Source organism: Populus alba, chromosome 12 (assembly GCF_005239225.2).
Source record: "Populus alba chromosome 12, ASM523922v2, whole genome shotgun sequence".
NCBI lineage: Eukaryota > Viridiplantae > Streptophyta > Magnoliopsida > Malpighiales > Salicaceae > Populus > Populus alba.
The window spans coordinates 9,376,424-9,389,077 of NC_133295.1; positions in this window are offsets into that span (position 1 = coordinate 9,376,424).

A 12,654-nucleotide genomic window follows, 5' to 3' on the forward strand; every position below is an offset into this window, starting at 1 on the left:
GGTGAAGCATGAAATACATTTTTAAGATCAATCTAGTTAAAATTGGAAACACGATCTAGTCAGTTAAGATCCTATCAAGTTTAAAAATTAACTTAAAAAATATAATAAAGAAATTAAATCAAACTGATTAGGTGTAATTTAAACCTCAGACCCTCGTTTATTAACTAAAAAAAAACTTTACCAAAAATTCTCATTATCCTAGGAATATCAGTGCAAAGCTGGGGAAAAATTTCCTGCTGCAGTGTAGTAACTTTATAACTCGAGAGAGAATAAATCCATATAAATATAGCAACAATCTATATCCCATTCTGAATTTGAACCTTAGTCCTTTTTTTTAATAACTAAAAAAAAATTTACTATCTCATCAAGCATGTAACTTTTTAATTAACCCTATTGATTTACTAGTGTAAATTTTTTAATTAAGAGTTCTGTTTTAACTAAATTAGTCTATATGTATATGCTTTTCTTATGTATTATGACTTCTTTATGGATAACAATAATTTTCTTATATAATTTAAATATATGTTTCACATTGTGTTTTGGAAATGTTTTTTAAAAAAATTTAAATTTTTTTCTTTTAAATTAATATTTTTTTTATTTTTTGATCATTTTATGTGTCGATATCAAAAATAATTTTAAAAAATTAAAAAAAAATATATTATTTTAATATATTAAAACACTTCAAAAAATAACCACATATTCAAATTTCAAACCAACTTTGAGATTATGTTTCACTTTAAGAATTAAATTATAGGACATGACCAGATGCATTGCTTTGCTCGATTCTTCGACAATGTAATTAACGTTTTTTTATCCTTTTTTATATTTATTATTATAAATAATATGCACTTTACAATATTCAATCTTATTCTATACAAATAAAGTCTCTCAATGCAAAGTACTGATCCTACGACTAGCTAGTGTAATTACCTACACAAGCAACATCATCACCATTCCCCTTTAAAATAAGAAAAAAAAATATCTGAATTTTTAAAGGCAGGTTTCAAAAAGAGTTTATTGTTTTATACATAACAAATATAAAATATTTGTAAAAAAGATATATATATATATATATATATATATATAAGTTTTTTATTATTTATTTTTGTAGTTAAAAAGATTCTAAGTTAAAATAAAATTGTATGCATAAATATAATTAAATAAATCAAGATTTTATATGTGTTAATAATGAAAACAAATTCATAAATGATAACTAGAAATAAAACTAAAAAAATCAAGAAATAAATATAGATCAAAATATTTAATCTAACAAGATGAGATATTTAATCGATTGTGTTTGCTAAACTTATTTATTAAAATAATTTTTTGATTCAATCAAACAATAATAAAAATAAAAATAAATATTAAATTGATTAGATAAAATAAAAGAAATTTTTTTTTACAAAAACTATACATATTAGAAATATTATCTGAAAATCAATATTTTTTTTATTTTCAAAAATAAATTTCATCTATACAAAAGATATATATATATATTATATATATATATATATATATATATATATATAATAATTGAATCATACAAATCTCTTCAAAAATTAAATATACAAAAAATAATTTTTTAAAAATATTTCTTTCCAAAAAATGTTAATAAGAAAAAAAAATCATTGATGAGTGATATTAATTTAAACATATATTTTAAAAAATATTTTAAAAAAAAGACATATTCAAAAAAAGTATCAATTAAAAAAAATCAAAATTTTAAAAATAAATAATAGTCTAGTTGTTGTGGCTTAATTTATCAAACTTGATATCTAGGTCATAGACTCAACTGGGCTAAATATGTTTTTTCTTTTTTTAAATTTATACTTAGCCTAAATATATATAAAATAAAATAAAATAAAAAGCTAAAAAAAGAGTCTACTATGTCTGAGCTAATGCAAGGAAAAGTTGAGGCGCATGGGTGGGCCTTCAAACCTAGGCCCACGCGCTTGAGCTTCGTTTGGCTTTTTATTTTTTGATTTTTTAAAATCATCTTCCCCTATTTTTTTAATACACAAACGACACGTCGTCTGCTAGCCTAGATTCTAGTCACCATTGCGGTTGCTAAAAAAATAGGGAAGTGTCTTTTTTGCTCTAAAACTCAATTTTAATTCATTTCAACCATAAACAATCTCACCAACATCATTGAAACAATTAAAAACCAACTCAACAACCCAATAAACCTAAATAGAGGTCTAAAAACAAACCGAGTTAGATTTGTTTTTCTTGACTTGGATATGTTTTTTCAGGCAACATTGAGTCTCTAAAACATCACAATGAAACTTATCTCACTGCATCAAACTCGTAGAAACCAAAAAAATCAATTTTAGTGGTAAAAAATAGCTTGAACGACGACTTTCTCTCTCATTTCTAGAATCTAGTGACCCATCTCTCTCACCACTCTCTAACCAAGGATCAAGAAATAATACAACTTTTGTACTAAAAGTGATTTTTAAAAAAAATTAAATAGACCAAAATTGTATAATTTGTTTTCTTTTTAAAATTTGAGGACATGATATAGTTTTCATGAAATGTCTGGCACACCATTAAAGTTTAGTGCCTTTTTTATTTTGATTCAATTTTCTTTCAAATTCTATTATTGCCTAAGAAAACAAAAACAATTGGCCTTCAATTAACATCAAATCACTCAAAATAAAACTTTGAATACCAAAATGGATTATTAACAAACAACTAGTATGTCCACAATGTTTTGTGAGTATGTGAACAATGTCATATACAATGAAAAAAAAAAAACCCACACCTTTTAGTGTTTTATACTGGTTATTTGGGTGCTCGTGTTACGCTTTTGGGTCTATATTATTTTTTCTAGTAAAATATTTTGGCATTGCAAAACACAAATAATTTGGTTTTATTTGAATCATAGTGGGAAAAAAAAGAGTGGCAGCAATAACAAACAAGAAAACATAAATATATATAAAAAAAAATCGATCAATGAGGACTAAAAAAAATATTCACTATTAAGTTTAATTGAATTGGGAAATTAAAAAGAACAAAAATTTTATAAAAGAGCTGAGAAAAAAAAATCATAAAAATAAGGATCAAATTGAAAAACACCAATCCATGATCAAATAACTTGAACATGTTGAAATTTTTCAATGCAATTTTTTACATAAAAAAATCATAAATGTAAATAAAAAAAACTTATGCACACATTCAATTAAATAAACCACTAAATCATTGTGTAAAATAAATAAATGATAAATACAAACATAATTGGAAAAATTAAGATATCAATGTAGATAAAGATATTTAATATCGCAAAACAGGTTATTTACCTGATTGTGTCTAATGAATTTGTTTTTAAAATCAATTTGTAATAGAGATTGACACACATAAAATTTATTAAACAAAATAAAAGTAAAAAAAAAAAAATACCATGCAATATTGCACATATTATAAAATATGACAAAAAATCATACTAACATCTGAAAACTAAACACATCTTGTATAATTAAAAAATAACCATTATTAAAGAAAGGCTAAAAATCCAAAAACAAATCATAGAGAATGAATATTAATTAAAATTTAAAGATTATTTGAAAAAAAAAACATATAAAAAAACCATTAATATATTAAAAAATAAAAATAAAAATGAGTTCAGGCACTGCTGGATTATATTATTTTTTGAGCGAGGGAAGATAACAGTTTAGATGGGGTAGGGTTTCAATGCAAAAACTCTCTTTGTCACAAAGTCTAAAATAAAGAATAAATATAGAATACAAGTTTTTTTTTTTTTTTTTTGGAGCTAGGGAGGATAACAGTTCAGGCACTGCATGTGTTTTTGTATGTCAACCAATTGAAATAAAGAATACAAAATGACAACAGGTTCTTCCCTTTTTATGTTTATTTTCATTAAAGTTTTTTTTTTTTTTTTTTATCAAAATTCAAATAAAACTTCCCTTTCATGTCTATAGGTTCTTCAAGCTTGAAATTCTCTTCTTTATTTCACCTCCTTAATTTCAAATGAAGATTGAATTTGGCATAATCTTTTAATCTTCAATGATCTGCACCATCATCAAAACAAAGCAAAACTAGCTGGGCAGCCTCCACATTTGAAGATGGGAAAGATCAATCCAATCAATCACAGCATCTCAAAATGTACAGTGAGTTGGATCTCTTCTACATGGACTCAACAGCATGATTTGATAAGTTTTGGACCCCAAATCATTTTCCATCCTGACCCATGATCATCTGCTTTGCATAATGTGCCTCATTAATCACTATATTTGCAACTAAACTAATTACCACTTAGTAACATTCTTTCTAGCCCTCATATACAGCAGAATTGGCCAATTTAAAAGGAAAGAATAGAATTACACTGAAAAATGAAAATACAATAAGAAAGCCCAACATGATAAAATTCAAACACAATCAATTGCTTTTATATATATAAATATCCATGATGAAGTGCCAAAAAAATCAAGTAGATTTTATGAGTTTATTAGTTTATGCCATGATAATTTGCTTATAAATATTCTTGACTCTGGCGTCAGTGAATATTCAACTACGGATAATTACAACTCTAGCGTATGTAAATATTACGTAGCTATAAAATAAATTTAGATCAATATTTTTTTTATTCTAACTCTAACGCTAGTGAAAAAACAAATAAAATAAATTTATTGTGACGCATGCACATATTTTTTTTCTAGCTAAATAAAATAAAATACAATGAATAAAAATAATAATAAAATTTAAACCGGTATTCTTATTCCTGACTATGACACCAGTGAATAAACCAATAAATTTTTATTATTTTTTATTCATGCATACATATTTTTTTTTATTTTTTTATTTTTTCTACTTTTTTTATTTTTTTATTTTATTTTATAAAAAACATTTTACTGGACCTAGCAAGCCTAGCCGGGTCACAGGCTTGACCCGGCTGGCCATTTTTTTTAGTTTTTTCTATAGGAGCATGTATTAAAAAATGGAACAAAGGAATAGAGGGCTGGCCGGTTGATGCTATTTATCCTCCTCTGTTTTCCTCTTGGTGTTCTTGTAGTCTTCCTTCTCTCTACTCTCTTTTCTTTGCTTTTATGGGTTCTGATGCGGATTAACCTAACACCAAGCGTAATCATACCAACGATCCATTGAAGATGCCAATTGAGCCAATCACAAGAGCTAGGGCAAAGAAGCTTAAAAAAGCATTGAATGGGCTTGTTCAGAACTTATGGAGCAAGATGGACCTAGAAGGGCTTGGGACATTTAAAGAGCATGAAGGACAACCTTTAATTCATCTAGTTCAGGTCCAAAAAGAGCCCAATTCGTGTGGAACAAGGGGTTGATATGTCCGGCCCAATACCAGCCTTGTTAGGTTAGTTTTTTTTCCTAATGCTACAAGGATAAAAAGCCAGCAATTTATTCTCTTAATTAAGTAAGGAAGTTGGCCATATCTTATTCCTAAAGAGGGGAGGACTATTTAATGCTTTTCCTAACATAGAAAGGAAAGCAATTAAATCAGCAACAAAGGAGGAAATTTATTTTCTTATTTGTCCAAGTTAAACAAGGAAATCCAAGCTAATCAAGGACATCAAAAGAAAGGGGGCAGCAACACAAATTTGATTCTAGCATATTTAGGATGGTAATTTTTGGATTTTTATTATTTTTTATTATTTTCTTCTTAGTTTTTGGGTTATTATTACTTATTTGGGTCAATTGTAAGTGGGCTTCATATAAGTCCACCTAAAGGGGGTCCATTAGGGTTTCTTTAAGTCTATAGTCAGTATAAATAAAGGCATAACCAAACATGCAAGGTTACGCAATTTTGATATCAATAAACTTCTTGGCTACACTTGTTGTGTGTTGGTGGGATAATCTCCCTTCCTTGGTTCTCTAAAGAGCTGAAAATGACTTATCGAAGAACAACTAGCTTCATGGTGTCATCCTTATACTTCTCGTTTGCGAATCAATATTCGTTGGGTGGGGGTTTACATTTCCAATAGTGCTGGTGCCTAGGTACAAGTTATCTTTGTGTCACACTCCTATCAAACCTGATTTACTTGGCTTTCCGGGAATTGGTGTCTTTACGTGTGGGTTGTGTGACCACATGATCACGAGATTTGCATCATTTGGTATCAGAGCTTGGCTCCATTAATCAGGTTATATCCTTCTGAAATTTTCATTTCTTGTTGTTTCCGCAAAAAAAAAATTCCTTCATGTCCAATTTCTTCTTCTCTTGATTTGGTATCATATGAAGAAAAAAAAAAAAAAAGGTTATTTCATTTGGTTCCTGACCAAAATATATCAGTGGCATAAAAGAAAAGAAAAGGAAAAAGAAAAGTCATTTGTTTGTTTCTGCTGTAGAAAACTAAACAAAGGAAAATTTGACCAAATCAACTCGAAATGAGCTTAAATTTTATTCTTTTATTACTGGGACCCTAATCACACCACATATTGATTTTGGGGTTAATTGGATATTATTTTCTTTGGGTTTCAAATTCGGGTCTAATTAGGTACGATTCATAATGTTTTGTGTTAGTCTATCAAACCTTATCATAAATTGCTCAAATTTCATATTCTGTCTATTTGGGTTGGTAGAGCACTATATCTAAAATTTTAGCTTAATTGGACATCATTGACTTTAGGTTCCAGATTCAGACTTAACTCGTCGTAAACGAGTCTGTTTTGTGTCAACTTTTGAAATTCTTTTTTTTTCTGTTGTTTTCATTTCTTGCAGTTTATTTTCATCATATCCAACATATCTGGGTGTTTTTTCATCATTTTTCATATATTTTTTTTGTTTTTTTTATTCGAGTCTTCAATTTCGTTCATATTTCGGATAGACTCGCTTGCTACTTGCGAGACTATCATCGCAGTTTTGTTTTGCTTATTTTCTGGTTTTGATTGCTTCTTAAGTCATATATATAGATGTATTTGGATTGTACTACCAAGTTGGTTTTATTTGGTGTTGGTTTCAGTTTCGCAAGAACCGTAAGAAGGTGAGACGAGAGGTGTTAGCGTGTAAAGACATTAAGAGTGTTTGAGCGAAACACGAGCAACGTGAGGATAATTTTTTTTTTAGAAATAACCAATTTTTACAGGTACTATCATGTCAAATCAAAACAACACACCACCCCATCCCGATGGAGAACTTACGTTCCAAATGCAAGCCATGACGCGGATGATGGAGAGGATGAATTTTGTGATGGGAAACGTGTGTGACAGACTTGATAGGGTGGAGAAACGTGGTAACGAGGTTGGTACAAGCACCCAAAATATGAGGAAGCTAGGGGTTGAACCGAAAGCAAACAGTGGTAGTAGGGCTGAAAGGCCAAGGTGGGTTGATTATAAGGAGGCCGTTGATGATATTGGTGATGGTGGTTTTGAGGATGAGGCCATAGGCCATCGAGAAGGTTTTCGGCAGCCTAGAAACCAAAGGGATTTTGGGAATAGAACCAGGGGCCAATTCGAGCAAAGGGAAAATTCTCGTAGTGTTGGGGGACATGTTGATTTAGATGGTGATTTGGATGCTATCAAACTGAAAATACCTTCTTTTCAAGGTAAAAACGATCCCGAGGCATATTTGGAGTGGGAGAAAAAGGTGGATTGGATTTTTGATTGCCATAACTATTTAGAGGCAAAGAAAGTGAAATTGGTTGTCATCGAATTCACGGATTATGCAATCATTTGGTGGGATCATAATGTTATTAGTAGAAAGAGGAGTGGAGAGAGGCCGGTATTGTCGTGAGAGGAGATGAAAGTGTTGATGAGAAGGCGATTTGTGCCTAACCACTATTATAGAGATTTATATCTGAAATTATAGGGTTTGAATCAGGGTTCTAGGTCCGTGGATGAGTATTTCAAGGAGATGGAGATCGCCATGATTCGAGCCAATGTGATTGAGGATCGGAAAGCTACTATGGCTAGATGTCTAAATGGGCTGAATAAAGACATTGTGAATGTTGTAGAATTACAACATTGGTGTGGGAATTGGAGGACATGGTCCATATGGCAACGAAGGTGGGAAAGGCAAATAAAGAGAAGGAGCAGTACACGTTTTCAGATCAATTCGGCTTCATCTTCCTTAATATGGAGGCCGAATTTGAAGAGAGGGGGGGCTGCCTAACCAAAGCCTTATGCAAAGGCTGAACCACCTAAAGCCAAAAGGGATACTCATACGGATGGGAAAGGTAAATCTGAATATCAACCTACTCGTGATAGAGATATTAAATGCTTTAAGTGTTTAGGGAAGGGGCACATTGCATCTTAGTGTCCAAACCGAAGAATTATGCTTACAAAAGACAATGGGGAGATTGAATCTGAAAGTGACAAATCTGAAAGTGCAGAGATGCCACCTTTGGTGGATTGTAGTGATGAGGAGATTGCATATCCTGTTGAGGGAGAGGCCTTGGTTATAAGGCGTGCGCTGAACATGCAAATCAAAGAAGATGATGTAGATCAGCAACAGGAAAATATATTTCACACTCGATGTCATATCAAAAACAAGGTATGTAGCATGATAATTGATGGAGGTAGTTGTGCTAATGTTGCCAGTGATACCTTTGTGAAGAAATTGAATTTGAGTTGTATTAAGCATCCTAGGCCTTATAGATTGTAATGGTTAAATGAATGTGGTGAAGTGAGGGTTACTAAGCAGGTTTTGATTGCGTTTTCTATTGGGAAGTATTCTGATGAGATTTTGTGTGATGTAGTCCCAATGCATGCTAGTCACTTACTTTTGAGGCGTCCATGGCAGTTTGATCGGAAAACGGTTCATGATGGGTTTATAAATAGGTTCACTATTGTAAAGGATGGTAAAACCATCACTCTTGTACCTCTTTCTTCAAAACAAGTGTATGATGATTAAATCAAATTAAAAAAAAAATTGTGAGGATAGGAAGAGTGAAAATTCACGTAAGGACAATGGTGAGAGAAAACCACCAGATTCGGCTAAACCTGAATCATTAATTAAACCAGTTGAGAGTGGAGGTAAAAACCGAGGAGTGAAGAAAGTAAGCTTATGTGATGATAGTAGTGTGGAAAAATTAAAAGAAACAACCTAATTTTTATGCAAAAAAAAGATCTCAAATCAGATCTGCATTTTTCACTAATAAGTCGATGATCTTACTTGTGTATAAAGAGGCTTATTTTAACACTAACGATCTTGATGTTGTTATTCCTAGTGTGGTTGTTTCTTTGATGCAGGAGTTTGATGATGTATTTCCTGAAGACATCCTTAATGGATTACCACCATTAACGGGGATTGAACATCAAATTGACCTTGTGCCCTGAGCTTCGATTCCTAACCGTCCAGCCTATAGAAGCAACCCCGATGAGACAAAAGAGCTTCAAAGGCAAGTAGATGAGTTAATGATGAAGGGGTACATTCGTGAGAGTATGAGTCCTTGTGCTGTGTAAGTGCTACTTGTTCCTAAAAAGGATGGAACATGGAGGATGTGTGTTGATTGTCGTGCCGTCAATAACATAACGGCAAAGTATCGACATCCTATTCCTAGGCTTGATGACATGCTAGATGAGTTACATGGATCATGTATTTTCTTTAAGATTGACCTAAAAAATGGGTACCATCAGATTAGGATGAAAGAGGGTGATGAGTGGAAAACTGCATTTAAGACTAAACATGGTTTGTATGAATGGTTAGTCATGTCGTTTGGACTTATGAACGCGTTTGGCACGTTTATGCATTTAATGAATCATGTATTGCGTGCGTTTATAGGTAAGTTTGTTGTTGTGTATTTTGATGACATTTTGATCTATAGCAACTTAAATAAGCATCTTGATCATTTGCGTAATGTACTTAGTGTGTTGCATAGTGAGCAATTATATGCTAATCTTAAGAAGTGTACCTTTTGTATGGAAAAAATTGTGTTTCTTGGCTATGTCGTAACTGCGCAGGGTATCGAGATGGACAAGGAAAAAGTTAAGGCCATCCGGGATTGGCCTACACTAAAATCGGTAAGTGAGGTAAGGAGTTTTCATGGACTTGCTAGTTTTTATAAAAGGTTTGTGAAGGATTTTAGTACTATTGCTACACCTTTAACTGAAATTGTTAAAAAGTCTGTTAGATTCAAATGGAATGATGAACAGGATAAGGCTTTTAATTTGTTGAAAGATAAACTTTGTTCGGCACCTGTTTTAGCTTTGCCAGACTTTACGAGAGCTTTTGAAGTTGAATGTGATGCGTCAAGTATTGGTTATAGGAGCTGTGTTAAATGCAGAATAAAAAGGCCCATTGTGTATTTCAGCGAAAAACTTAATGGGGCAGCTTTGAATTACCCTACATATGATAAGGAGCTCTATGCCTTGGTAAGAACTCTAGAGACGTGGCAGCATTACCTGTGGCCCATAGAGTTTGTGATACATTCTGATCATGAATCATTGAAGCACTTGAAAGGGCAAGGTAAGTTGAGTAAGAGACATGCCAAATAGGTGGAATTTATTGAAACCTTTCTGTATGTGATCAAGTATAAACAAGGAAAAAAAAACATTATGGCTGATGCACTTTCGCGTAGGTATGTTCTTTTATCTACTTTGGATGCTAGATTTCTAGGATTTGAACATACAAAAGAGTTATACAAGGATGATAGTGATTTTGCTAATGTTTACAATGCTTGCGAAACTTTGGCTTTTGGGAAGTTTTATAGACTTGATGGATATTTGTTTAAAGAGAGTCGATTGTGTTCCATTAAGTTCTATGTGTGAATTACTTGTACGTGAAGCGCATGGGGGCAGGTTAATGGGGCATTTTGGTGTTGTTAAGACTTTAGATGTGTTGCATGAGCATTTTTATTGGCCTAAAATGAAAAAAGATGTTCAGCACTTATGTGATAAATGCATAACTTGTAGGAAAGCAAAGTCTAAGACTCAACCACATGGCTTGTATACCCCTTTTCTTGTACCTAAGGAACCATGGGTAGACATTTCGATGGATTTCATCTTAGGTTTACCTAGGTCAAAACGGGGTAGGGATTCAATCTTTGTAGTTATTGATAGGTTTTCAAAGATGGCACACTTTATTCCATGTCATAAAACCGATGATGCTACTAATGTTGCTGATTTGTTTTTTAGGGAGATAGTACGACTTCACGGGGTCCTTAAAAGCATTGTGTCTGATAGAGATGTTAAGTTCCTTAGCTATTTTTGAAAGGTGTTATGGGGAAAATTGGGTACTAAACTGTTGTTTTCAACTACTTGTCACCCCCAAACAAATGGACAAACTGAAGTAGTTAATAGGACCTTAACACAACTTCTACTTGTTATCATTCAAAAGAACTTAAAGAATTGGGAAGATTGTTTGCCATTTATAGAGTTTGCATATAATCGTAGTGTGCACTCTACTACTGAATTTTCACCATTAGAAATTGTGTATGGATTTAACCCTTTAACTCCAATGGATTTGATTCCTTTGCCTGTTGATGAAAGGGTTAGTTTGGATGGTAATTGTAAAGCACAGGTGGTGAAGACACTCCATGAGAGTGTGCAGCGATAGATTGAAAAGAGGAATCGTGTGTATGCGACCAAAGCCAATAAGGGGCGCAAACATGTTGTCTTTCAGCCTGGCGACTGGGTTTGGGTGCATATGCGCAAGGAGAGATTTCTAGCCCTAGGAAATCAAAGCTACAACCAGGAGGAGATGGGCCATTTCAGATCCTTGAAAGGATCAATGACAATGCTTATAAAGTTGATTTGCCAGGTGAGTATGGTATTAGTGCTACCTTTAATGTTTCTAATCTTACTCTGTTTGATGTAGGCGATGATTCGAGGTCGAATCCTTTTGAAGAGAGAGGGGATGATGTGGATCAACCCAACACCAAGCGTAATCATACCAACGATCCATTGGAGATGCCAATTGGGCCAATCACAAGAGCTAGGGCAAAGAAGCTTAAAAAAGCATTGAATAGGCTTGTTCAGAACTTATAGAGCAAGATGGACCTAAAAGGGCTTGGGACATTTAAGGAGCATGAAGGACAACCTTTAATTCATCTAGTTCAGGTCCAAAAAGAGCCCAATTCGTGTAGAACAAGGGGTTGATATGTCCGACCCAATACTAGCCTTGTAAAACCAACAATTTATTCTCCTGATTAAGTAAGGAAGTTGGCCATATTTTATTCCTAAAGAGGGGAGGACTATTTAATGCTTTTCCTAACATAAGAAGGAAAGTAATTAAATCAGCAACAAAGAAGGAAATTTATTTTCTTATTTGTCCAAGTTAAACAAGGAAATCCAAGCTAATCAAGGACATTAAAAGAAAGGGGGCAGCAACACAAATTTGATTCTAGCATATTTAGGATGGTAATTTTTGGATTTTTATTATTTTCTTCTTAGTTTTTTGGTTATTATTACTTATTTGGGTCAATTGTAAGTGGGCTTCATATAAGTCCACCTAAGGGGGGTCCATTAGGGTTTCTTTAAGTCTAGAGTCAGTATAAATAAAGGCATAACCAAACATGTAAGGTTACGCAATTTTGATATCAATAAACTTCTTTGCTGCACTTGTTGTGTGTTGGTGGGATAATCTCCCTTCCTTGGTTCTCTAAAGAATTGAAAATGATTTATCGAAGAACAACTGGCTTCATGGCGTCATCCTTATACTTCTCATTCGCGAATCAATATTCGTTCGGTGGGGGTTTACGTTTCCAATAGTGCTAGTGCCTAGGTACAAGTTAT